Source organism: Chlorocebus sabaeus, chromosome 12, assembly GCF_047675955.1.
Source record: "Chlorocebus sabaeus isolate Y175 chromosome 12, mChlSab1.0.hap1, whole genome shotgun sequence".
NCBI classification, from domain to species: Eukaryota; Metazoa; Chordata; class Mammalia; order Primates; family Cercopithecidae; genus Chlorocebus; species Chlorocebus sabaeus.
The window spans coordinates 66,712,607-66,738,086 of record NC_132915.1 but is presented as its reverse complement, the minus strand read 5'-3'; the positions used below and the strand labels follow the sequence as shown (position 1 = coordinate 66,738,086).

General features: G+C 50.7%; 1 protein-coding gene across 1 annotated transcript in view; it reads left to right on the top strand.

Annotated features, from left to right (window-relative positions):
* The window catches only part of SHB (SH2 domain containing adaptor protein B), a 154,351-nt gene that overhangs the window by 53,389 nt on the left and 75,482 nt on the right, over positions 1-25,480 (top strand). The window lies entirely within an intron of this gene.

The window sequence follows — 25,480 nt, the reverse complement described above, 5'->3', positions numbered from 1 at the left end:
ATACAATACTTGGAGCATCTTTAAGGAGTGAAGGGTTATCAGACATCAGTTATCTTGTAGGCAGGATTGGGGGAAGGTCACAAGCAAAAGAGAAACCCCTGTTGTGGGTTCTCCTGGTTCAGGAGGGCAGGCCAGACACTGAAGAGCAGCTGTGTGGGCTGCCCCCATGACCCCACACAGGCAGGGCCACGAGCAGCGACACATCAGCACATTGTGCTGCAGGGTGCAGGAAGGTGGCTGGGAGCAAGTTTGGGGCTGCCCTGGCTTTGGAGGCCTCTCGAATTGGTACCCTGTATATCCGGGGACTTGGGGTACAGATACTGTGGCCCTCTTATTGTTTGTCTGGTTTTTGTTTGTTTTTTTGGCATTCCTGTCTTTGAGCACCTTCTCCTGATTCCTTCTTGAATTAGTAGAGACCCCATCTCTACTAAAACTACAAGAAAATTAGCCTGGCATGGTGGCACGTGCCTGTGGTCTCAACTACTTGGGAGGCTGAGGCAGGAGGATTGTTTGAGCCTAGGAGGCGAAGGTTGCAGGGAGCCAAGATTTTGCCACTATACTCCCACCTGGGCAACAGAGGAAGACCCTGTCTCAAAAGAAGCCAAAGTTCCTCAGGTCATTTTTAGCCAGATGAACAACTACTCACCTTTGAGGTCTTCAGCAGCACCCAGTAGGGGACTCCAGCTCCATTCCTAAGGCACCAGGCAGGGGCAAACCCTCCATGAGATCGGGGCTCCCAGCAGATGCCATCTCCCATCCTCCTTCCATTCCCGAGTCTGGACTCCTATAACATCCTGCCTGTGGCTCCATGGGACCTCAGCCCCTGTCCCATGTTCTGTACTCAGAGCAAACCACTTACTTCTATTGGTGCAACTCCAGGAAAGGAGCCAAACCTCTCAGTTTCCCTCAGCCTCATGATGAAGAGATATAATGAGGCTTAATGGGGGTGTATGTCAGAGTGCCCAGCATGGAGTCTGGTTGGTCTGGACTCATCTAGGCTGGTCTGGACTAAAGCAATCCTCCCACCATGGCCTCTTGAAGTGCTAGGATTGCAGGCATGAGCCACTGCACCCGGCCGACTTTGCCATTTTAATGAGGGCACACCCCACGGGGTTAGGTCCAACGCAGGGCAGTTTGATTGAGGCAGTTTGATTTAGAACCTGTTAAAGACCTCATGCATTCTCTCTCCAAAGAAGCATTCTAGCATATGCTGCTCTGTGTTTGCATCCTAGCTTGGCAGCTATGCCCTAGTTTACCCACAATTCTTGTTTTTTAAGAATATAGGTTATTAAAAGGGGTGTTTTCTGGTTGTAATGATCCTTGCTGAAGCTGCCTTTGACTCAAAATTATTTGTGTGTAATTCTTTGTGGCGTCACCCCAGTGATTGATGGCAGGGCTGAATGTGGGCTAGGATGAGCCATCAGTGCGTAGATGCTCCAGGAAGCTCGCAGAGCTGACGTGAAGCTCTTCGAAGGGGAGATGGTGGGGGAAGAGAGGGTGGTGCTGGTGACGGCAGTGGACTGGGAGTGGCATGGAAAAAGTTTAACCTTTTAGAGTGATCCTTTTTGGATGATATTACATTTTATGTGTATGTGTGCATGTAACTTGTAGTTATAGGGCAGTGTCTTGAGTAAGTAAGCAAAACGCTGACAGGAAGGCTGTGCCCTCTGTGTGCCGCAGGTGGCGTACCTGTGCAGGAGGAGCCCGGGTGGGAGTCAGACAGATCTGGGATGGTCATTTGCCACCTGAATGACCCAGGGACCTCGGTTTTCCCCTACAAAGCAGTAGCCTCAGAGCAGGCAGTCATTAGTTCTTCTAGCTGCTTTGGGCTGCTAACTGGCCGTGTGACGATGGGCAGCACGTTGTGTGCCCCCATATTTATGTATGGAATGATGGGCCAGTGATAACAACGACAGGGAGGCAGCTGGTAACAACTCTCGAGTACTTGCTTACAGCACTTGATGTCAGTTCTTAACTGGGTCCTCACCATTCCCCTTTGGAATATAGGCTGCCCCACTTGACCAGTGGAGAAACCAAGGCACAGAGAGGTTAAAAACTAGTCCAAGACATCCCAGCTGGTAAGTCAGTTGTGGGGCTGACTTCCTAGCCTGTTTGAACCATCGTGTGGGACTTTCTTTCCAGGGCCTCTCCAGCCCTGGTGCACTGCAGTTTGGTTTTCAGATTCCCCAGCACAGCCATCTTGGGCAGTGATTCACTGACAAGTCTTTGTCCTCTGTGTCCCTTGGCTCCATTCAGCAGCTGGTGGGGAGATTGGCCCTGCCCTGTGGGCTATAGCTAGGATGGAAGGCCTGAGGAAGTGTGCCTGTTTCTCCCAGGGGCTCCTCTCACCCGTGCCCTCTGAATACCTCAGCTTATTCTCTCCACAGGCTCGTTTGTGTCACCTGCAGGAAGTATGTTCTGCTTCCAAGATGGATGCTCAGCCCTTCACAAACCTCCGAGCCCAGTTGTCTGGGCCTCACTTGCCATCCCCATCGCCTCTCTCAGCCCAGCAGCATCGCTGGGGGTGTCTCCTTAAATGCTACAACTCTGTGGAACCTAGTTGGAGAGCTAGTGACCTGGTCCAAGCTTTCTTTTTTTATAGATAGGGAAACTGAGGCTCAAAAAAGTTATCCTTTTGAGAGTTTTTTTTAGAAACCCACTGATTAAATGTGAAGCTGTCTTGTAAACCAGTGAACTACCTATCCCCAGAGGTATCAAAGCAGAGGCAAGACAACCAGCATTGGGCAGTGACATGAAAGAGAGTTGAGTCTCAGATGGGTGGCTGGCTCAAGCGACTTCTGAGGTCTGCATTAACCCTGAGCTCCCAGGATGCCATGATTCACTGTGACCTGCCTTTCAAGCACAGTGCCTGTCATGAGTCACCCAAGACCAGCCCCACAAAGATAGCACCTGAGACCAACTCTGAATAGGAGGGATCTGGGTAGGGCTGGAAGCTTCCTTTCGCAGTGCTGGCCTGGCTAATTGTTCAGTCCTGTTTCCCCTTTTCATCTTCCTTGACTCGTCTCTCAAGAGCAAATTCTGGTCTTGGACTTTGCTATGGCCTGCTGCCCATCTGGGCCTCAGTTTCCTCATGTATAATTTAAAGAGAAAGTACCAGAGCGCTTGTGGGTTTCCTTCATGCCCCAGCATCTCTGTATTTAGAATCCCCAGGCCACGCCTCCTGTTGAACCAGTGATCAGGCTGCTTCACAGCCCCTTCTTTCCCTCTTCCCTGGGTCTTGATCCCAGGCTTAAGGTCCCCAGATATATGAAATCCTGCTGATGCAGCACGAAGGGTGCTGGACCCTGATCAGGCCAACTTGGGTACCTGGATGGGTCAGGGTGCTTAGCCCACTGAGGGCCATGGTGTCATGGTAAAATAGGGCCTGTGATCCTGATGCCCATGTGAAAAACAAATTTTGCATGAGATTGTTGTTATTGGAGGACAGAGGGCCTGTTTGTCCTTCCTGTGGTACGCTGTGCTGTTGAATTCTCTAGTTATTCCCTGTAGGATCGTCTGCCCATCTGGAGGTAGGTTGCACCCTTGCCAGTGCTGGAGCAGGTGGTCCCTGGGTCCTCTGCAGTGCACTCGGTCATCGCAAGGGCTCCTGGCCAGGCTGTGTTGGAGACTGGACCGAGTAACCCGGGCAGATAGCACCACTGTCCCCCAGGAACATCCACAAAGCAGATAGGCATGGACCTGGAGTGGTCAGTGAGATGAGCATGTGGCTCTCCAGGAGTTCAGAGGAGGGAACAAGGGCTTCCAATTTGATCCAAGTAGAGTGGGTTGTGGGAGGTGGTGGTGATGAGCACTGAGTCAGGCATCCGAGGCCAAGGGGAGAGCTTGAGAAAGGCATAGAGGTGGGCCCTTGTTGCTAGAGAAGAGCGGTTGGAGATGAGGTTTTGATTGGATAATGATAGGAAAATCTCATGGGGCAAGAGCATGTAGAGATTGACTGGGATCTGGAAGGCCAAGTTAACCTAAAGGCACAGAGTGTTTTTGTGCCTGAGATCTTCTCTCCACGGGCCTTCAGCCCTAGGAATTCTTAGAGGTACCCAAGGAGTTGTGGTAACATGATGACAGTCACTAGTTTTTGCAAAGGGCTTCTTTGTGTGCCAGGCACTGCTCCAGGTACTCTCCATGGATTAGCTCGCTTAATCCTTGCCTATGAGGTATAGGGATGTTCATCATCCCCATTTTACAGAGGAGAATACCGAGCTTCAGATTAAATAAGCAGCAAAAACAGAATCAAGAAGCACCTTCTGGAGCCCTCGCTTGCAGCTAAAACGCTCTCAAATCTGTCCTGTGTTCCCCACAGGGTCTGAGGAATAATTGGGAAATTTAGTTACTTACGCCGCCTTTTTAGATGTGACTAACCCTTCCTCTGGCATCCTTTATAAAACTGTTCCAAATGTCATCTCACAGGATGAATCCTTAAGCATTAATTGAAAGCATTTTCACATAATTTTTAATATGTAAGCAATTAGACATTAAAAAGTCCTTAGCATGTTTTTATTATTAAATCAACTTTATAGCCTAATAAGAGGAAATTAAAGTCGTTTCACACAGAGCCCCCCTGCTCTGACGTGTCTGTTTTTCCTTGCTTATAACTAACCTTCTGCCCTTTTTAACTGTGTGTTAGTAGGCACAGTCCAAATGAAACCAGTCACTGATTTTAAAGGCAAGAGGAGATGTTCTTTTGTATTTTCTCATCCTCTGGCGTGGCCTCTTCTAGTGGCAACATGCTCTCTGGGAGAATCATGGAGTTTATCATGTTAAAGACAATGTTCCAATTGTGGCCTCTGTGTTTCAGGAGAAAGGAGGCAGGAAGTACAGGTTCTGGCCTTGGCTCTGCCCCTGGCTCTGTCCTTGGGCAGGTTGCTTCTCTTCTCTGGGCTTTAGTTCCCTCATCTCTAAAATCAGATTCTGCCTCCTTCACAGGGTGTCAAGAGGATTCTTAGAGGTCATGGATCTAGAATGACTTCATAAACCCTTAGGTTACCCGCCTCTGTGGCCACACTGGGCTTTTCCAGCTGCCCTTGTCAGGCCTCGTTCTAACAGTCCTGAGGGTCCTGCCCCACCCCCAGCCACCTCCACGTGGCTCCAGCCTCAGCCCCTCCCAAAAGCATGCATGCTGCCATCTCTGCTCTCAGGACAGACAGGACACCATTCTGGACAGCCAGCTCTAGAGGCCCTTCCTAGGACTTCTTTTCTCTCATTCTGTAATGAACTCTCCTGGAGACCGGCAAATGCTTCTCAGAAAAAGGAGTCTGTGAGTCTTGCCTGGGTGTCAGAGAAGCTGTCTCTGGCACCCTGCCCGAGACTTCAGCCTTCCTCTCATGTTTGCCATCAGCCCTGACCCCTGGTTCCAGGCAGCACTGTTCCCCTGACAGCCGGGAAAGCAAAGAGCCTTCTGTCTGGGTCCTGAGTCCAGGCCCTTCCCAGCCCCAGCTCTGCAGTGCCGTGGACTCTGCTCCCAGGATGTCTACACACTTGCCTCCCTGCACAGCTCTGCTCCCCAAAGCCTGTACCCTGAGCCCCCTCATTTCCTTCTGTCCTGCTGCCTCTCACCCTCTGCAGGCCTCAAGCTCCTCCCTCGCCTGCCCTCCCCACCAAGTCACCACAGGCTTCAACCTGGCCTGGTGGTCACAGCTCTCCCCCAGCAATCATCTAGGCCCCAGCTGGATGATGGCAGGATGGAACTGTCCTTGAGGAGCAGTGTTTCTCGCCCCATGTAGGCTTCCTGCCCGAGGTCCAGAGAGGGGTGTGCACTAGCCAAGTTCACACAGCAGCAAACCACGGGGCAAGTCTCCTGATTTCCATCCTGGAGCTCCTGGGCCTTGTTTTGAAATGTTGTGAAATCTGTTGTCATATCCTCCTGCCTGGTAGATAGCAGGCTTGGTCATGGACTGTGCAGAGTTCCCTGGCTGGTCTGTCATTTACCAGAATGACTTACCTATCGGACAGGAAGGAGATCGTCAAGTGTAAATAGATTTTGTATTAGTCACCTGATGACTTTCCTATTCTTAAGAAACAACAGGGCTCACACACCCAGCCCAGTGGTGCTCACCCGCAGAGCTGTGGGCGGGGAGGGAAGTGGGAAGCCTGGGTTTCCATGGCGACCTGCGGGCCCACTCTAGGAGCCACTTTCTATTCTCTCACCCCTGCTCCCCTCTTATCTTTGACCCCTGACACTGAGCACATTCAGGTTTTCAGGGAAGTTGCAGCAGGCCTGGAACAGGCCAAGGAAAGCAGACAGTCATTGGCAGCACCTCCGCTGTGAGTTGAGGGTCTTTGCCCTCCAGGTGCTCCTGTCACTTGGGGAAGGTTAACAGGGGCCCAGAGAACACTCAATGTCTGTAGCATAAAACAAACTAAGAAAAACTACACTGGAAAGAGAAATCTGGTCTTGGAGAGCACAGAAGAAGGAGTAGTACAGCCTCTGGGACCAAAGTGTGCTGCACAAAGAGGGCAGCATCCCAGCAAGGCCACAGTTGAGGTCCTGTCTCAAAATGGCCTTCTCAGGGAGGCCTTCTGGCCACTTATCTTACATTTCCACACCTTCCCCACTTCTCTGATGTTGTTCCTTAACACTTGTCGTTATTTAGCTTATTACATACTTTTTTTTACATTTTCCTTGTTTGTTGTCTGTCCCACTACTGAGATGTGGCCTTCACAACGGCAGAGACATAGATTTTATTCCCTGTTGGAACCTGAAGTACCTGGTACAAAGTAGGTGGTCAGTAAACACTGGTTGAATGAATGAGTGCATTAATTCACTCCAGAAACCAGGGCTGGTCCACAGAGTGCTGGGTGCCCCTGAGGAGCCCAGGGACCTCCTGTCCTCCTCCAAAGGATGCCAGATCTGGAAAGTCTGAGTTTAGCCACTTGCTAGGTGGGCAGGGAGGAGCTGCCTTGGCCTCAGGGTGGGAGTTGAGTAGGCGTTCTGAGCAGTTCTGTTTCTGCAACTGGCAGACTGCGTAGGGATAGCTGATTCTGCCTCTTCTCCTTCCCTCTCTGGGCTGAGAACTCTGTGAAGGAAGGGACTGGTCGTCACCCATCTTCATTTCTCTTCTGGGCCCAGTAAATATTCAGCAACTGAATGATTGAGTATAGGAATGCAAGTCTGTATGGAGAAGAAATGAAAGAAAAGGAAACAAACAAACATACTCACTATAAACAGCCTCTCCCGTTCTGCTGAGACTTGCTTGCTTGAAGTCACAGGGTCTGGGTCAGGGGGAAAACGCAGTGCATTCATTCATTGCTGGGTGGCTATTTGCGAGCGCCTGCCAAGTGCTGGCACTGTTCTATGCTCCAGAGTCTATCCATGAACAAAACAAAGTTGTTCTCATGGAGTTAACAGTTGAGTGAGGGACCAAGGTGGCATTGCCTACCCATGATTCCCTGAAACTCGTTTCCTAGACGCTGCGGCTCCAGGTTATCTAAGGCTGGAATTCAGGGGCTTTCTCAAAGTCAGGAGCTGAGTGGAGACTTGTCCCCAGGGCCAGGGCCACTTTCAGTAGGAAGGACGGTCTCAGTGCTATCTTCTGGGGATAAGGGGGACAGCTGTGGCCCAGTGACTGGCAGGTGTGTTCCTCTGTCCTTGGCCCCAGTAGAGGAGGAGCACGGGCCCTGAGGGTTGCCATGGGTTTTTCCCGTGCTGCTGGCACTAACCCTCATAGGTGTGAAGGCCCAGCAGACAGATTGCAGTTCTGTTGAGCGTTTGGCAGCGAGGGCCCAGGCCCCTCGGAACACAGCCCTAACTCCTCGTCTTTCCTGGAAGCTGTGAGAGAAATGTGCATTTTACCCAAGGTAGAAATACAGGAACAGGAATGTGAAACGGAGGCATTCACCTCCCCAGGCCTGCCTCAGCCTTGCATTTCAGAATCCCAGAGAGACATTAAAAGATCTGAAAGTGCAGAAACTGATGGAGATACCTGTCCTGAAATAGGCTCAGGGAGACTCAGGTTAATCCATAGCAAAGCTCCTGCATCCTGCACCCGCCCAGCTCCTTGCGTGCTGGACAGGGTGTGGAAACCGTGCAGAAACCCACACTGCAGGGGTGTGGCACGATTAGGAAGTCATTGATTAGGAAGTCATTTAGGAAAACAGGCCTGCCCAGGAGTGTGGATGGAATCTTGCAGCGCCTAGCAAGAGGCAGGGAGACAGATTCTGCAGTTCCGAGGCTATAGCAATCATCTAGGCCAGGCCAGGGGCTGTGGGGTCAGGGTAGGTGTGGTGGATGGGCCCACCAGCCAGTGGGTGCTGTGTGGAAGGGAGAGGAGAGGGTAGGATGACAGCACCAGTGGGGTCCTCCGTTAGTGGGAGGATGGGAAAGTCAGTCACCTGATGAGGCCTGTCCTATCAGAGAAGGGAAGGGAGGTTGCTGGGGAGGAGTCAGAGTTGAGATGTGGTCACCTTTGAGGTGGGAGCAGCCAGCTGGGTGCTTGGGAGAGATTGAATGCATTCATGTGTGAGGGAAGGTGCTGGAGTCAGATCAGTGGAGGGCCCCAAACTATTCCAGGGGCCTGGGGGCCATCATGAGAAGTCCTGGATTGTGTTTCTGGTCTGGGGAGAGGAGTAGTGTGCAGGGAGTGGCCAAGGAGACGGCCGGCCACAGTTCCTGCCTTTCAGAAGCCTGAAGGAGGAGATTCCGTGATTTGCCCCACACCCTATTATTTGACTAATTAATTAGTACTCTCCTCTAAGTAGGACTCAGGCTGCCTTTCTGGAAACTTAAGAGATGACAGAAGTCTGTGTTTAAAGGTTACCTTTTATAGATGATACCAGGAATCTCCCTAAGGCTCTGAGAGGAAGCAGGTGAGGTGATTTCCATTTTGCAGATGAGAAAGCTGAGTCGTAGTGGCTGACAGGACTTCTGGCCCCTTCTCCCTGCAGGAGTCGCTGCCTGGTGATGCAAGGGAGGGATACTGAGTAACAGCAGGTCTGAGTCCTGCCTCAGTGGCGGCAATGTAGCCGGTGCCTCGGGTTCGGTGATCTTCCCCACCTCTTGGAGAGTCCCACCTTCTCCCTTTCAGCCAGCTTGGCCCGTGTGTGTTCCTGTGGTTAGTGAGGGCTGGCTGTGGTCCTTTTCCAAAACAGGCAGCTGAGCGGAAGGAAAAATAAAGTGCCACCTCTTCACTCTCCCTTTCAGGGTATAGGCGTGTAATTGTACCTGGCCACCTGAAAAAAAAAAAAAGCACCAAACGAGGGGTCATCTCCCAAGCCCAAGCCTCAGCTTTTGGACCTCTCTGTTCCTACTGCCCCCATCACCCCATTCTGTCCATATGCCGACACAGCCCTCACTGTGTCCACTGTGATATATCTGCTAGACTGGGAGCCCCTGGAGGGCAGGATGGCAGGACAGGCCGGGGCTGGGGTGTCTTGCGCTCAGACTGTGGGTGCCATGTGTTTGAGGTTTTGGCCTGGAACTTTCTGGTGAAGAATGTCCCCTCATCCAGAACTTGCCGATTTTGGGGGAGCAGTGTGTGTATATGGTGAGTAAACGTCCCCCACAAAGCTCCCAGAACTGGGTCTCATGCCTGCTGGGCGCTGGCTCACCTCTGCCCTGGCCGATGGGGCAGCATGTATCCTGTCTCCAGCACCCCAGCTGGTGTCTCACCTGCTGGCCTGTGGTCCTGTTCCCTCCCATCTGCTAAGCCTCAAGTCTCTGTGTGGTCACTGGCACATGCACTCATGTGCCCACGCCCCCAGCCACACAGCCCTCCGTGAAGCCACCCTCTCTGGCAACTCCTCACCAGGTCGGGGCCTTCTGAGTCTTTGTGCTGCCCTAGTGGGCCTGTCTTGGCCCCTGGGTGCCCCTTCCCCACCCTCTGCCCCTCGGACTGGGTTCTGGAGTCCTCAACTTCCTGAAGTGAACGGCCTTCATCATGCCTGCCTTCAGCTCTAGCCTCTTGCTGCCCAATTCAGAACTTGCCTGGTCCCCCCACCTTTACCAGCAGAGCCCTGGGGGGTGGGCTGGGGGGCGGACTGGGGGGCGCCCACCTCCTCAGCAGATCTTTATTCACTCGGTTCCACCGCGGCCCTTCCCTTCCAAGTCCCATGCAGCCCCCAGCAGCTCAGGTTCACCTTCCCCAGAAGCCTCTGCACGCTTTAGGCTCCCTGACCTGCTGCTTTCCCCAGGTGCCTGTGACTCAAGGCAGAACCAGGCCAGTTGGTGTTCAGTTTTCTGCTCAGGTGGTGTTTATTGAAGCCCCGTGCTCTCATGCCCTTCACAGCATCTCTCCTAAACCTCCCTGAGGCCCAGGGAGGGAGCGCCTGGGTTGTTTCCATTTGCCAGTGAGGAAACTGGAGCAGAGGCTTCCACAACGGCTGGGGGCCTGGGAGTTGTGTTCCAAAGTCCAGGAAGGAGCAGGGCAGGTGGTCAATGGGCCAGATGGACCCTGGGCTGAGGGAAGTACATGGTCCTGAGATGGATTTACTGGGCCAGCTCCTGCCCTCCCCAGTAACAGAGGCAGAGGCCTGGAGCTAGGAGGCCCCAAGCAGTAGCCTCACCACTCCACACAACTGGGAACCAGCAGGTGGGCTTCAGCATCCTCCCTTCCTTGACCTCTTCTAGGATTTGCTTCCGTTTCTGTGCTATGTCCCTTTACCTTATGGAGAACTGCTTCTGCTGAGTGAGTCTTTGCTGGGGGAAGGGTTAGTGCTGAGCCACTGAGTGGCCTGCTTTGGTGGCCACTGAGGGACATAGTAGTACAGTTGGGACAGTGTCAGACCTGGGTAAGATAGAGCAGGGGCAACCTGGCCTCATGCTCCTGTCTTGCCCTTCAGGGTGAAGTGCAAGAGGGTCTTTGTGGAGCATCCATGGAAGCCCTGCTGTTCTGGGCACCGCAGCGAGCACAGGGGCTGGGAGGTGGAGCCCACCTTGGCCCTCCCCTCATAAGGGCTGTCCACCGGGATGTGGCTTATGACTGCTGTCACATGTAGGTATAGAACCCTGCCCTCATGGGACTGGGGGCCGCGGGGCAGGTGTGGCCCATTCTGCTTGGTTAGGACTAGGTGGGAAGGGTGGTGGAAGCAGGTGCATCGAGGGGCACAGCCTAGCCCCAGGGTTTAAGGGTGGAGTTGGTGGAAGGAAGTGGAGTCTCTAGCCTAGGACAGAACCCAAGGAGGTCACGTGTTTAGCTGAAGGGGACTCACAATTGTGAAAAGCACCCACCTGGGGCAGGTCCCTAGGCTTTTAGCTCTCCCATCCCTGCCCCGCTGTCACTCTCATCTCCATCTCAGCCCAGGCTGCCATGCAAAGTGAGCTGTCCTCCAGCTGATCTTCAGAGGAAACTAGACAATATTTTTAATTATTGTCTAATTTACACCCAGAAATTAGGAGGAAGGGCTTGGTCCTTATTAATAGTCTCAGCCTGTTTACCCCCTAGACTTGAAACTAATTTTCATCTGGACCAAGATTTGTTGTAAATTCCCAAGGCTCCATACTAATAAAAAGTTTCCGGCTGCCTTTTGGGCCCCAGCTCTGTGCCCTGGACCTGGCTTCCAAATTTGCAGAAATGTATGATTTCTTGGGGTGAGACAGGGTGGATCTTAAAACTCACGGTCTCCACCCCAGGGAACTTGATGCAGGGTCCTGGATCTGCAGGAACTAGTACTGCAGTTAAAATTCACAGTCTGGTTTTAGCTCACTTTTTAACTGAACTGTATGTGATGTTGTTGGAAAAGCTTGAACTCAGGTATTAGAACTTTTCCTCTCTCTGGAAATCTTCCTTCATAGAGTGAGAATTTTAGAGCCAAGCTAGGTTGGGGGACTAGACAGATGGTAGTGGGGCTAGGGTGAGGAGGGTGTGGGAGGAGGGTTCTCACAACTGTCCCCTGAATGGTGGCCTGAGCTGAAGTCCTAGCCCAGGGCACCTTGCAGTCACTAGGGTGCCTTCTTATGTGGTTCACGTGGTTCGGTAGTGCTCTTGCAAAGCAAGGCCTCCTGCCCTGCCTTCTCCTGTAGGAACCCTGTGCAGGTCAGTCATTTGCTCTGCCTCTAGGTCCTCTGCAGGGAGTGATGGCTTTTCCACCTCTCTGTTTAAGCATCTAGGAGGAAAACAACTTTGTTTCAGGTCATTTGTGGCTTTGTGGAAATTTCTAATTAATATTGTCAGATTGTTGGCATTGCTCTTATTTCTTCCAAGACCTTGGCCTTCAGTTATATGTGTGGGGTTATTGCTATCACCATTTATATTTATTTCTCTTTTTGCTGACTACCCATATCTCATTTCATCCTCAGAACAACCCTGGAGGCAGTCCTTGCTATCCGTTTCTTAAGATAGACAAACTGAAAACCAGAGAATCGAAGTGACCCACCCAGGGTCAGCCAGCAGTAGTGCCAGGGCTTGAGCTAGGGTCTGTTTGCTGTATCACATCAGTCCCCATCCCCTTCCTCTCCCTTCCATTAAAAAGGGTCCGTGTGCAGAGCTGGGTGCTGTGAGGTGGGATCAGGGTGGATGGAAGTCACTCACCACCACTCCTGCCCTCTGGAGCTCATGGGGAAGATGCAAATGGCCTTTTCTCTTCTCTCCTCTTCATATCCTTTGGGCTGTTATCTACAGAGGTCTCAGCGGGTAAGTGTAGGTGAACTGCCAAGCGCTCGAGTCGTTGTTCTAACTCCATGGTAGATGCTGGGAGAGAGCCTTTCTGCTGGCGAGGATGTGGCCCCCAAGGGAACTAACCCTCACCCTCTGGGGCCAGCCAGTATCCTCCCATTCTAAGAGGCTGCTTGTGCCTCAGCGTCCCTGGCACCTGGTCTCACTATGCAGTGAGGCAGGACCACAGAAGACCTAGCTTGGAGAGTGTCCAACCCAACGTGTCTGGACATGGCTTCCAGGTCAAAGCGTCCATAGGGCTTGGCCTGGAGAAGCCGTCCTTGGCTGAAGGACAGAACTGGCCAGGCTCTCCCCAGCCCACAAAAAGCCTTGCATGTCTTCACATTCAGGGTGAGGAAAGGCATAATTGTGTCTGGAAAGAGCCCTGGGTTTGACACTAGCCATGGAGCTGTAATTATCGTCTTTAATTACACGATGGTGCCTTTGCCAGGAAGATGTGCTTGACGATTATCTCCTCTCCTGACAAGGGTGGTTCCGTCTCCCTTTGTAAGTACTGATGTAAACACACAGGCTCACTTGAGATTTTGGGATTACCAAAGAGCCATTCAGAGTTGCCTACCTAAGGACCCCTGCCTTTTAGAGGAGAAAGGGGCAAGCCAGGTATCAGCCTTGCAAGTGCTTTCTTGCCTGCTGCTGAAAAAGAATGTCCATATACCTCTGAGTTGACTTGATCTCTGAAATGGAAAAAAATGAATAAACTTTTCCCTGATGCTTAAAATAAAGAAAAAAGGAAGAGCAAAAAGCCATGTAACAGTAACCCCTGCGTTTACATACCAAGCACATCCCTGCTCATTTGATTCTCAGACCACCCCTGGCGAGGCAGGCAGGACACGTGGTGCTACCTCCGTTGTATAGATGGTGAGATGAGGTCTCAGAGAGGCTAAGGGACTTTCCCAAAGTCACACAGGAAACCAGGACTAAAGCACCCTGCCAGCACCCTGACTATAAGCCAGGCTTTGGCACCTGCAGGGCAGTATTTTGGTTTATTTTGTGAGATCCCTCAACCCCAACTCACTCTGGGGCTCCTATGTGGCAAATAAAGCCCCTCAGCCTTGAGGGGCTTCTGAGGGCCAAGTGCCATGCACTTCATAGGACTGAATTGAGGGGCAGCCCCCAAAGACTTAGGAGGCCAAATGACAGTGCATTCCCCAATGGACTGTACAAGTTAGCCCAGTGTTGCAGACAGAATCAGCCCACCCGGCCTCGGAACAGTGCCACCGGGGAATCAGCACACAGTGCAGAGGATGGGAGGCTCGGTAGAATTCCCCCCGCCCCCGGGCTCTGCTCACCACACTGGGTCAAGGTGAAGGGCAGGCTGCCCTGAAGATCCATGAGTGCAGGGCCTTCCAGGGTCAGTTGGTACCGTGGTCAACATGGGGAAACAAGGGCAAGGTGGTGGGCAGTGGTGAAAATGCAGATTCCTAGGCCCCATCCTGTAGAGACTCTCACTGAAGCCCAGGAACCTGCACTGTAGTACATGGCTCCATGGCTCTAGGACAGATGGTCCCATGGTTAGAGAGTCCCTGCTTTAGCAAAGGGCTCAGGCCTGGGGTCTCCTTCAGTTCTTTAAGCTGTGGCCTGGCCTGGCCTGGTCTGCCAGCAGCAGCAGTGCTTCCTGACTTCTCCCTCCCTCTCTCTTCTCTCTCCACTGCCTGCGGGAGGGATGGACATCCATTCTGTTGTCTCCTTGAAGCTACCTGTGCAAGTCCTGAGGGCCCAGCCCTGGGCCTATGGAAAGGAGTGGAAACCACTCACTCAGGTGTGGTGCCCCAGCCTCGTGGCTCCTTTTGTCAGCCTTCACAACGCTGTGATTCTTATGGGAATCTTGTAAATCTCTGAATGGCCAATAGAACAGGGCGGGGGTAGAGGGTGTGGGGTGGCTAGTGGAAAGAGTCATGAGCTGAAGGCTGCAAAAATGAATCCCAGCTCCTCTGACACCTGGTTTGAGCTCGGACAAGGCATTGCCTCAGTTTCTCCATCTCTGAAGTCAAGGCTTCAACCAGATCCTGAGGTGACTTTAGTGCTAACCTGCCCTGGTAGTGGCGACGGTCACACAAAGATGCTGGATGCACACAGGGACACAATCTCCCAGAACACAGAAGCCCCCCAGGTGCTGCTGGTGATTGGGCTGCTGCCTCGGCTGCCTTTGTTTGTCCCCAGTCTCCATCAGACCTCCACTCAGGATGTGGCGCCTGGTGTCAGCAGCTTCCACTCAGCACTCCGGAAACCTGTTTGTGAGCTAAAGTCACACTAGCCTCCCTAGGGCGTGTCTTCCCACAGAAGCTTACTTCCGAATTGGACCTAATTGTTGCATATATACCTTTAAATAATTTTTTTCAGTGTATTTTAAACAGCTGTCATTTTTGCACATGCATCACTGGAATAAAGTGGAGCAGCCATTTGAGCTCCTGGTCACCCCGAGTCTGCAGCAGGCTCTCTCCTTGCAGGAGGGACACCTCAGGGAGAAGAGAAGCTAGGAGGTTTGAGAACAGTGTGAGATCAGCTCGCCTGCTGGGCTCAGCGCTTCCCAGATCCCTCCTCACTGTCCCCTGATGAGTTTCCCAGGCCTGGCTGGATCATGTTACTTTCCTGCTCAGAGATCTCCACTGAGTTCCACAGATCTGAGCCCAGACTTTCTAGGCCTTCTTCAAACCCCACACCCTAGAGGGTTCCCAGGGCTCGGCAGCGCCCCAGCACCTACTTGCTTTCATGTGTAAACACTCACTGTCCTCTTCACTGAGGGACTCCCCAGGGCTCTGTGATCCCACAGGGAATTCCTCCCTCTTGTTCTGCCCTGCTGTTGAGTTCCTCCAGCAGCCTGGACAGGGCCTGAGTGACTCACAGTGGGTTCCCCAGAGCCCAGCACAGAGCTTGACTCTTGGGAAGAGCTGGTTGAAACTGGATGAAAAATGGGCCTTTCCTATGCTCCCATTTCATCCTTGCCTTTGAAGTCAGTTTAATGGCTGCAAATATATTAACCATTGGACTGCTGGATTTCCTGTTTGTCCCTGAAAAATAAGCATTCAAAATAGGATTTCGAGGACAGGCGGGGCAGCTCACACCTGTAATCCTAGCACTTTGGGAGGCCAAGGAGGGTGCATAGCTTGAGCTCAGGAGTTTGAGGCCAACCTAGGCAACATGGCGAAACCCCGTCTCTACTAAAAATACAAAAATTAGCTGGGTGTGGTGGCATGTGCCTGTAGTCTCAGCTATTCAGGAGGCTGAGGCAGGAGGTTTGCTTGAGCCCAGGAGGTGGAGGTTGCAGTGAGCTGAGACCGGGCCACAGCACTCCAGCCTGAGTGACAGAGCCAGACCCTGTCTTTAAATAAATAAACAAAATAGGATTTTGAGACCACTGGAACATGTGCTTTCTTGGATTTGAAAACAGACAATGCAGAGACCATGTATCTGTCCCTGAGGGTGGTGGGGGAGGTTGTGAGTCTCTGGGGCACCGGCGGTTTTGGGAAGTTTACCGTTTATGGAGCCCTTGGTGGTCAGGAAGCCCAGGCCAGCAGGATAGTGGTCCAGCTCAGTACTGTGTTGGGGCCCTGGCCCTAGTGCTTCCCTCCCTCCCTCCTCTGAGCTGCCTGCTCCCGGCCACTGGTGCCTTGGAATTGTAACTCAGAGCTCAGAGCAACAGGAATGCTGTAAATCTCCATCGCGCTCCCCTTTACAAGCAGGCAGTTGGGCGCAGCGGCACTTTACAAGCGAAAGCACCTCCACCACAGCAGAATGCAGTGAGTGCCTGCCACACAGGCTGTCCTGCCTCTGCCTCTGCTTGCTCTGTTGGACACAGTGGGTACCACAAGCCAGGAAGAAGCGTCACTCTTGTTTATCCCCATCCCATCCCAGAACCCTCTGCCCCTTAGCAGGGTCTCCTCCTGGGCCTCAGGCCCCCAGGGCCTTATTGTCCTTTCTCCCACTTGCCCTTGTCACACAGTGACAAGCTGCTGTCACCCTGGACAGCTGTTGTTTGACAAGCTGGCCATCTCCCCCGGGGTGAGGGAGCAGAGTGCCTTGGCCTCCGTGTCTCTGTGATGTGAGAGGTACAGGGCTCCAGTCCTGAGGAGGGTAGAACTGGACAGCCCAGAAGGCCAACCACAAAGATAAGATAACTTGGAGTACAGTCCTTTAGGAGTTTTGCCCACTCTGCAGTCATTTTGCACCCTCCTGTGCCAGCTCCTACACTGGGCGTCCAGAGATGGACATAAATGAGACCCAGGCCCCAGTGGATGTGGACTCAGGTCTGACATGTCTTGGGCTTTACTGATGAGCAAGCCAGGGGGAAGGGGCTGTCTAGGCAGCAAGCCGGGGGGAAGGGGCTGTCTAGGCAGCAGCCCGAGCTCAGACCTTGAGGAGAAGACTAGTGGCTCTGGGGACCCACCGGTGGTTTCGTAGGTGCTGAACTGACACCTGAGTTGGGTCCTGAAGTTAACTCAGAGGTGGGTGCCATGTAGAAAAGAGGGAAGGGATGGCTTGCAAATGGAGATACAGCCTGTGGCCGGTATAGCTGCAGCTTCAAGAACTTACAGAGGGGAGACATGTGGCTGCCAAGATGTTCGATGACCAGTTCATAAAGGGCTTTCTGAGCCCCCTAAGGGGCTTGGACTGTATCCTCAGGACTATCTGGAGTTGTTGAACCTTCAGCTGCTCCCACCCACCTCCTGCCTGTCAGCTTACCATTTCCCTGACTCAGACTATTGAGCTCATTGAAATCCTACTGACACTAAGCGGACACACAGGTTTATTGCATCAAGCCTCTGCTCTCAAACCTGGGTCAAGTTGGAAAATTAGTCCAGGATAAGAAGGTAGATGTGGAGAGTCACAGGGCGGTTAGAGCCAGCACTGGCAATGTCTTTAGGCCTTGGGTGATTAATTGACATATGAATCAGACAGATAATTAGCACTACATTGGGGTGCCAAAGGGACGGAATTCTTCTCCAGGGTGGTTAAGGGACTACAGTAGAAGGAGGGGAGATCTAGGCCCAACCTTGAATGCCTTTGGGTGTTGAATGAGGAGCTGAAAGGAAGGCCATTGCTGGGTAGGTGGGGACTAGCAGGCTCCAACCTTGGCCCAGAGCCAGCACATCAGTGGACACTCTGTGTCTGTCCAACGTTAGGAGATGGGGAGCCGGCTGGTGCTATAGAGATAAGGGCTTTAGACTCTCACCTAAGTGTTCATTGACTTACCAAATATTTTTAAAGAACTGCTGCTTTATTTAGGCTCTAGGCTCCTGTGTACATGATCACAGAATTCTGCACACGTACAGGCCTCAGACCTGAGTTTTAAGGACCCTCCACCCGAGGGCTGGACAGGCTGCAAGGCTGTCCCCTCTGTGTGCTATTTCTCCCTGTTGAGCAGGCTGCAACCATGAGTACCAGCTAAGCTCAGACTTTATGATCCAGGTGAGAAGCAGGAAAGTTCATCCTGGGTGTGAGGGAAGAGGAGGGGCTCAGATGCTCCTGAAAATGGAGTCGCTTCATGCAGCCTGTGGACAGATGGCGCGGCGGCTTCCTCAGGAGGCTGTCCTGTGTCCACTCCCACCTGCAGACCCTGGCTGACTGCAGGCACACAAAATGGCTGCAATCATTTCGGCTTGGACATTATTCAAAACCGCCATTTCAGGTCGTCCACCACATAGAAAAATCTCCACAAAGCACCCTGGTACATTTCATTTTAAACAGTGGGAGCTTCCTGGTGAACCCTGTAAGAGGAATTAGTTGCAAATTAAACCCCCAGGAAGCAGAATGACTTGACCTATTGTATGGAATTTTGGGTGTAAGCCAATGGGATGTTGAAAGACACCTGCCTAAGACGGTGATTTGGGTCTCAGAGCAGTTGATCTTAAACCCTTCTGGCAGTTAGATGTAAGGGAGTGCCATCAAAGTGTCCTCAGAACAGTGACCTCTGCAGAGTAGATGAGAATGACGGGAATCAGCCAGCGTGGAACAAGACCCCTGCAGGTACTGAGGGCTTTCTGGATAAGTTTGTCCTCCTTGTTTTGAGCACCCTTCATCTTATTGCTTCCTCTCCCCTAATATTACTTCTGCTATTAATATACATGACGTTGACAGTGAGGAAGGCAAGCTAGGAAGGCGGCTTCCCACCAGTGGAGGAGGAATGAGAGTGAAATGACCTTTGGGGTGATGCGAGACTCAGCAGGGCCTCTGAGGTCCTGTGCTCCCCAGGCTTGGAGCACTCTGTGACCCAGGCTGGCCTGTGCAGGAGCATTTTTCCAGACTGACTGACAGTGGCCAGCCCCTCTGCCAGAGCTGGGAAAAGCAGGGCCTTCTCCCCACCAGCCGTGGGCAGGTGGCTGGAATATCAGGCCCAGAGACCAGCAGGTATACACAGCAGAGGAGGGCTCGCACTACGAGGAGTTTGAAGATTCCTTGGGAGGGTGGGGCAGGACTTCGCCAGGGAAGTGGCCGCCTCTTTGTCTCACCAGGACAAGGATGAGCGGGATGAGCTGGAGCCTCAGCGGTCATGTGGCCTGTGGCTGGTGCCTTCCTCCGTCAGGGGACGTGAGTGAAATCTGAAGTGCGTGTCTGTGTGGTGGCAGCTGTAATGTGACAGCTGCTGCCCGCCCGCCCGCCCTTCCCCCAGCCTGTTCTCGAGTGAGGAAGCTTGTCTGGCAGCGCCAACTCAGCTGTCATCCCACATCAGTTTTTGTAGGTTCCCAGCTAGTGGAAAAGTGCCAAACACAAGCAGATGATACACTTAATGAAACACTCAGGAAGAACGCTTCAGTTCCAGATATTAAGGGTTTGTGTGTCATGTTTCTGAGCCCTGGAATCAGATCATGCCTTCTCAGCCTTGTCACAGAGTACAGGGCTCTTCCTTTTAGGAGTGAATATGAAAAATATTTCATGGTGAAGTAGAAGTTTCTGCTATTGAAGGGCAGCATACATGACTGATATTACGAAAGAAAAATGAAATGAGACGTCTTCTCCATGTGGACGTAAACCTATTGACTGGTGAGTCACTTATACCAGATGTCAGCTAGAAGGAAGGTTGTGTGTCTGTGCACTCTATGTATACCTCATATGTAACATCTGCATGGAGTTTTATGGTTACAGGACTCTTTCATATACCCTTTATTTTATTTTAAACAGCCCCATGAAGTTGATATTAATATTCTCCCCACTCCACAACAGAGGTTGCCAAGTCTCTACTGGGGCAAATCACTCCCCAGAGGGCATAGGCTGGCAGTCAGCACAGCCAGGGTTTGAACTAAGTCTCCTAAGTCCAGTTCCAAAATGAACTTACTGGTATTTGGAATTGCCAGTGTATTTCATATGTGGAATCAAAGGGGAAGTAATCAGTCATTTGAGTTATATTTGCATTTATTCTAACCTGATCAAGTTTGAATGAGGGATGGGACAGAAGAGAATAATATTTATATGCACTATGCTCTTCATTGGTTACTCTTTGATATCTACCGATGTCATTTGGCTTTTGAGGAGCTGGAAGCACAGGGAAGCTAGAGTATTTGCCGAGGTCATGCGGCTTGGAGTGGCCAGCTGAGAGTCCATTCCAGATCTCGTGGTCACTTTCTACTGTCTCACATTGCAGCGTTGCTATAACCATATGTAAATATAAAGTAACAAAGGGATAATATGAAAAAGGGTGATTCCGTAAATAAATGAACCACTGAGGTCGATCAGCTGCCTATGGTTCCATCATTTTGCAGACAAGGAAGCTGCAAAGGAGAGGGGGTGCTGTCTGGGGTCTCTCAGCAGCAGCTGGGGCCAGGCTCCTGACCCAGCCATGTTCCACCCATTGCCCTCCTAGGTCTCAGCTTCAGGTAAATCTTCACAGTCTAAGTTTTTTGTAAGTCTTCGAGCCAATAGACAGGAATGCTCTTGGAGTTGATCTCAGTTCTGTATCGTCAGCTTCCTAGTTAGAAGAGAACCTTAAAATTCCAAAGTTCAGGCAACTCCTCCCTACCAAGTGAGACTGTAAGCTCAGGCTTATATCAAAAATTCCGTATTTCTCAACGGTGAAGTCCACATTTGCACTCCCAGTTATTTTTAGGTGGAAACTTTATATTTTCTGTTTCATATCACATTGGCTTCCCTGCGTAACTGAGGTTATATTTTCTGTCTTGCAATAGTGTTGGAGAAGCCTTATTTTTAGCTCGGTTCGTTTTTCTTCCTGTGACTTCCTTTTTCTTGTTTAACACACACACACACACACACACACACACACACACATATTCAAGTAGGCATCCGTTCCCATCATACTCTTCCTGCCAGTTCTCATTCACTTGGTCACAAGACTTCATCCAAAAGGCAAGTGTTAAGCCTCATCTCATTCCAGGAAGAAAGGAGGAGGAAGAGCCTTCAGCAAATCTCAAGAATCTACTTGTAACATGGGCTGCTGCTTGTCATTTTATTAAAATCTCTTTACCTGTCACTCACCTCGCCTGCTGCCAACTCCTGGCTGAGACACTCTCGTGTGCACACCTGATAAGAAATGCTTTGGATCCCCCTTGCAGAGAAAACCTATTGACTACAGTTGGGGGGATGTTCTCAGGGGCTTGGGTCTTAGGATCCTAGAGGGCCTAGAGTGTGAGACTGTGTGTGTGTGTGTGTGCGCGCGCGCGTGCACGCACACACGCGCATGCATATGTGTATGTATATGGCGCTCACCAGACCCTGTTTCCATGCCTGCCACCTGTAGCCTTTGATTCTGGTGGCAGGCACCCCCGGAGGGCCCTTGCCTGTGGGGCCGTGGTTGATGATCCTTGTTGGTGCTGTCTAGTTCATTTACACCATGCTGTATGGAATGTTAGGAAACAGGCCAGGGGAACATGGCTTACACAGCCCCCTGCATGGGATAAAGTACGGGGCAGACCCCAGGCCCCTGCTCACCCCGACTCTTCCTCAGAAACCTTCAGGGGCTCCCTGTTGCCCCTCCACTGAAGTGTGAGCCTCTTTAACCTAGTGGTACTTGAGCAGGTGACACTCTTAACTAGCCCCAAAGAAGACCACGTTTTTAGGCCGTGAGCTTCTCTAAAGCTGGACCAGGTTTTTGTTTTTTATTTTTATTTTTTTGAGATGGAGTTTCGTTCTTGTTGCCCAGGCTGGAATGCAATGGCGCGATCTCAGCTCACTGCAACCTCCGCCTCCTGGGTTCAGGCGATTCTCCTGACTAGCTGGGACTACAGGTGACCACCACCACGCCCGGCTAATTTTTGTATTTTTAATAAAGACGGGGTTTCACCATGTTGGCCAGGTTGGTCTCAAACTCCTGACCTCAGGTGATCCTCCTATCTCAGCCTCCCAAAGTGCTGGGATTACAGGTGTGAGCCACTGTGCCGGGCTGGACCAAGTTTTTATTGTTCAGTGTTTTCCCATAAAACAGCAACACAGGTGCTCACGAGGGGAGGAGTGGAAGAATGAACTAGTGAAGTGATGCGTCGTATCTGAACCACCTCCTTCACCTACTCTAGCCATGTGTCTCCCGAAGCATGTTTCTAGTTGGGAGCCTGGGACCCTCTGTTAATCTGTGGGAAAGAACCTGTTGTGGTGCTGCCTGTAACCCCTTCAGATCCCTCAGTGAGGCATAGCCTCTTCTGACAGGGTGTCCGACCTCCTTCACTCCCAAGCATACCTCCCTCCATGGAGCACAGCCTGCGGGTTATCATCCATCTCAGTTTGGTTTTTGGTTCAGAGCTTTGCTGATGAAAATTGGGTGATGGGCATCACTTTGCCGTGTGACTTAGAGGGTATCAAGCTTCCAGGAGAGTGGGGCTCTTTGCAGTGAAACCATGGGTCCCAAAAAGTCATTAGGCCTGTCCTTATAGCTGTGTTTTTAAGGAAAGCTTTCATCATTTCCTGTGCTGAGACCATAACTACGGTTCTTTAATGTGTCTTTAAAAATCGAGTACCTCTGTGGATGACCAGGGTCATGTTTGGGGCCATGTTATAATTAAAATGTACATCTTGGAATTGAAAACCGAAACAAAATTTGTTGCAAACTTAATTTCCTAAACTTCAAAATGTATAAACATTACATGAAGTGAAAATTGTTTAGAAATACTCATGAATGCAGAAGGCCATTTCACCGGAATATTAAGTAGAAGTTGATGGAATTCCATGACAGTGTCCCCGAAAGCATGGAGCCCTGAGGAGAGCATGCACAGACTCTGATCAGAAAAGTGGAGGTGGGAAATTCTAGCTCTGCCATGCCAGCTCAGGTATCTGCCCTCAGTCTCAGCCTCAGTTTCCCCATCTGTCCTAGGGGTTAGTGTAGAACTCCTGGTGCTGTGCCTCATTCCACATAGGCCCTCAACAAGTGCTGTCACAGATATTGATAATGTCAAACAGCAGAGTCTTCATATGCCACATTTGCAAGTTCCTTTTAAAATTTTAATTATCACATTAATTAAATGTGCTCTGAGTAAGAAGATTCAGCATACAGGCTTATAGGAGGTAAAAAGTGAAATCTCCCTCCAGAGACAAGGATTGTTAATAATTTGTTATGTTTTCTTATAGCCCTTTTCCATTTGCTTACAAAAATACACATCTGTGCATATCTGCAAACACAGTTTTCTACATAAATGCTATGTATGTTTGGTAGAAACATTGTTCTATGTCACAGATCTTGTCTGAGGCCATTTGTTCTACTGAACAATTCTGTGTGACTGTAGCATGATGTGTTCAGTTGTTTTCTTATTCATAGACTTGTAGGTTATTCCTAGTTTCTGGTCCCTTCATTCTGGGCTCCCTTCATTCTGTAGCAAACATTTGTGAGCAGTTATTTCTGCCTGTGGGTCTGGATATTTCTGTAGAGTAGGTTTCTAAAAGTGGAACTTTAGGCCACAGGATATTTAATTTTTGTTAGATCTACCAATTTTACCTCTGAAGAGGGCATTTCCAGTTTATACTCCTCCAACAGTCTATGAGTATAGTTCCCTTCTTAGAATACACAAATGTTTTTTTAAAACATTTGTTTTCTGTGCTAAATTCTGAATTTGCAAATGCCTGTTTGTTTATGTTACTCCTTCACCAGTATTTACTGAGCATCTGTGGAACTGGGTTCTGCTCTGGGAATCGCAGGGAATGTGTTAAGTGGATTCGACTGGAACTTGACCCCCAGAGGTGGGGTGGGGTGGGAGCTGAGCACACAAAGGTCTAGAAAATGGTAGAAACCTCAAGGCTCCCAGGGTGGGGAAAGAGATGACAGTGAGAATATTAGATTCATCTCTGAGCCCCCATACCACCTCCAGCACCCTTGACAGTTTAGAGTACCTGGTGCTCTAAACTGAACAGAGGCTGAGACTTGAAGCTGGGGCAGCAGCATGTCAGGCAGGGCACCTGGAGCGGACTCCGTTAGAACAGACCACCAGAGGAGATGAGGCCGTCTCCAGTCTCGTGTTCTGGAAGTTGATGACATCTTTCACACAGTCTGGAACCTCTTCAGGACGCCTTTTCAGGGATCTGAGCAGGGACTGTTCTTGTTTCTTCCAGCACAAAAATGTTTATTATCCAGATGTTTCCTTCCACATAATTCTTGGGATGGTTGTGTGGATGGTGTCATCTGTAATCGCTATTGACAGGAAAGAGCCGCCTGAGAGTCATTTCGAACAGTGGCAGCTTTCAGGTTCCTGGCTCTTGTGCATGACATCGCACACACACCTTTTCCTTCCCCACTCCTCTTTAAAACAAAAGCGAAAACAACAACGACAACAGAAAACACTTTAGTAGGGTTTTATGTACTGTAGAAATACACCAAGAAATACAAGAAGTGATGTCAGAGTTGGAAAGGCCATTAGGGTAGGAAGTGGAGATAAGGAATTGTGCCGACTGCTCACTCTGTGACTTTGGCAAGGCCCTTCGATTTTGAGTTTCCTGTTTCCCCGCTTAAATGGAGTTGCCAGCTCTGTCTGCAATCAGGTGATTACAAGAACCAAATAATCCGAAGGGTTTTGCGGACCATGAAGTGCTATGTGGAAGGAGGGAGTCTTGCTGTTAGTCCTTTTTGTTCAATTTTGGTTGGCCCCTGGCAGGCAATGGCTTCTGGGCCAGGTGGGGAGCCCCACTGAGATCCTTGGGCTTATGGTGGCTTTGCTACTGTCAAGTTTCCTGAGTGTAGAATTGCAGATACTCTTAGGGAACTGCTGTTCGGCTGCATGCCTCATTCTTTGGGGTCAGGAGAAGTGGCAGACGGATCCCCCTGTAATGTGATAAAGATAATTCCTCATGGACTTGACTCTGAATTGATCCAGTCTTTGCAGGAACTTTGTTTCCTAAGAAGAGAAACAGACAAGCAGCTAGTCTAAGGACCACGTTCTGGGTGTGTGGGGAAAGGGCTCTCCATAGAGGCATGTGTTAGGGTTCTGCAGAGAAACAGAGCCAATAAAATGGGTGTGTGTGTGAGAGTGTGTGTGTGTGTATGTGCATGTGCAAAGAGATTTATTATTAAAAAAAATGGATCATGTGATTATGAAAACTGGCAAGTCCCAAAATTTGTTGGTAAGTTAGTAAGCTGGAGACCCAGGAGAGCCAGTGGTTTAGTACCAGTCCAAGAGTAAAGGCCTGGGAACCCGGAGAGTCAATGGTGTAGTTCAAGTCTGAAGGCAGGAAAAAGGCTAATGCCCCATCTCAAAGACAGTCAGGCAGGAGAGTTCTCTCTGACTCAGGGGAAAGTCAGCCGTTTTGTTCTATGCAGGCCTTCAACTGATTGGATGAGGCCCACCCACAACAAGAGGTGTGCAATCTATATACTGTTCATTGTACCAATTTAAATGTTGATGTCATCCAGAAACACTCAGAATAATATTTGACCAAATATCTGGGCACCCCGTAGACCAACCAAGTTGATGCATAAAAAGAACCATCCCAGGCAG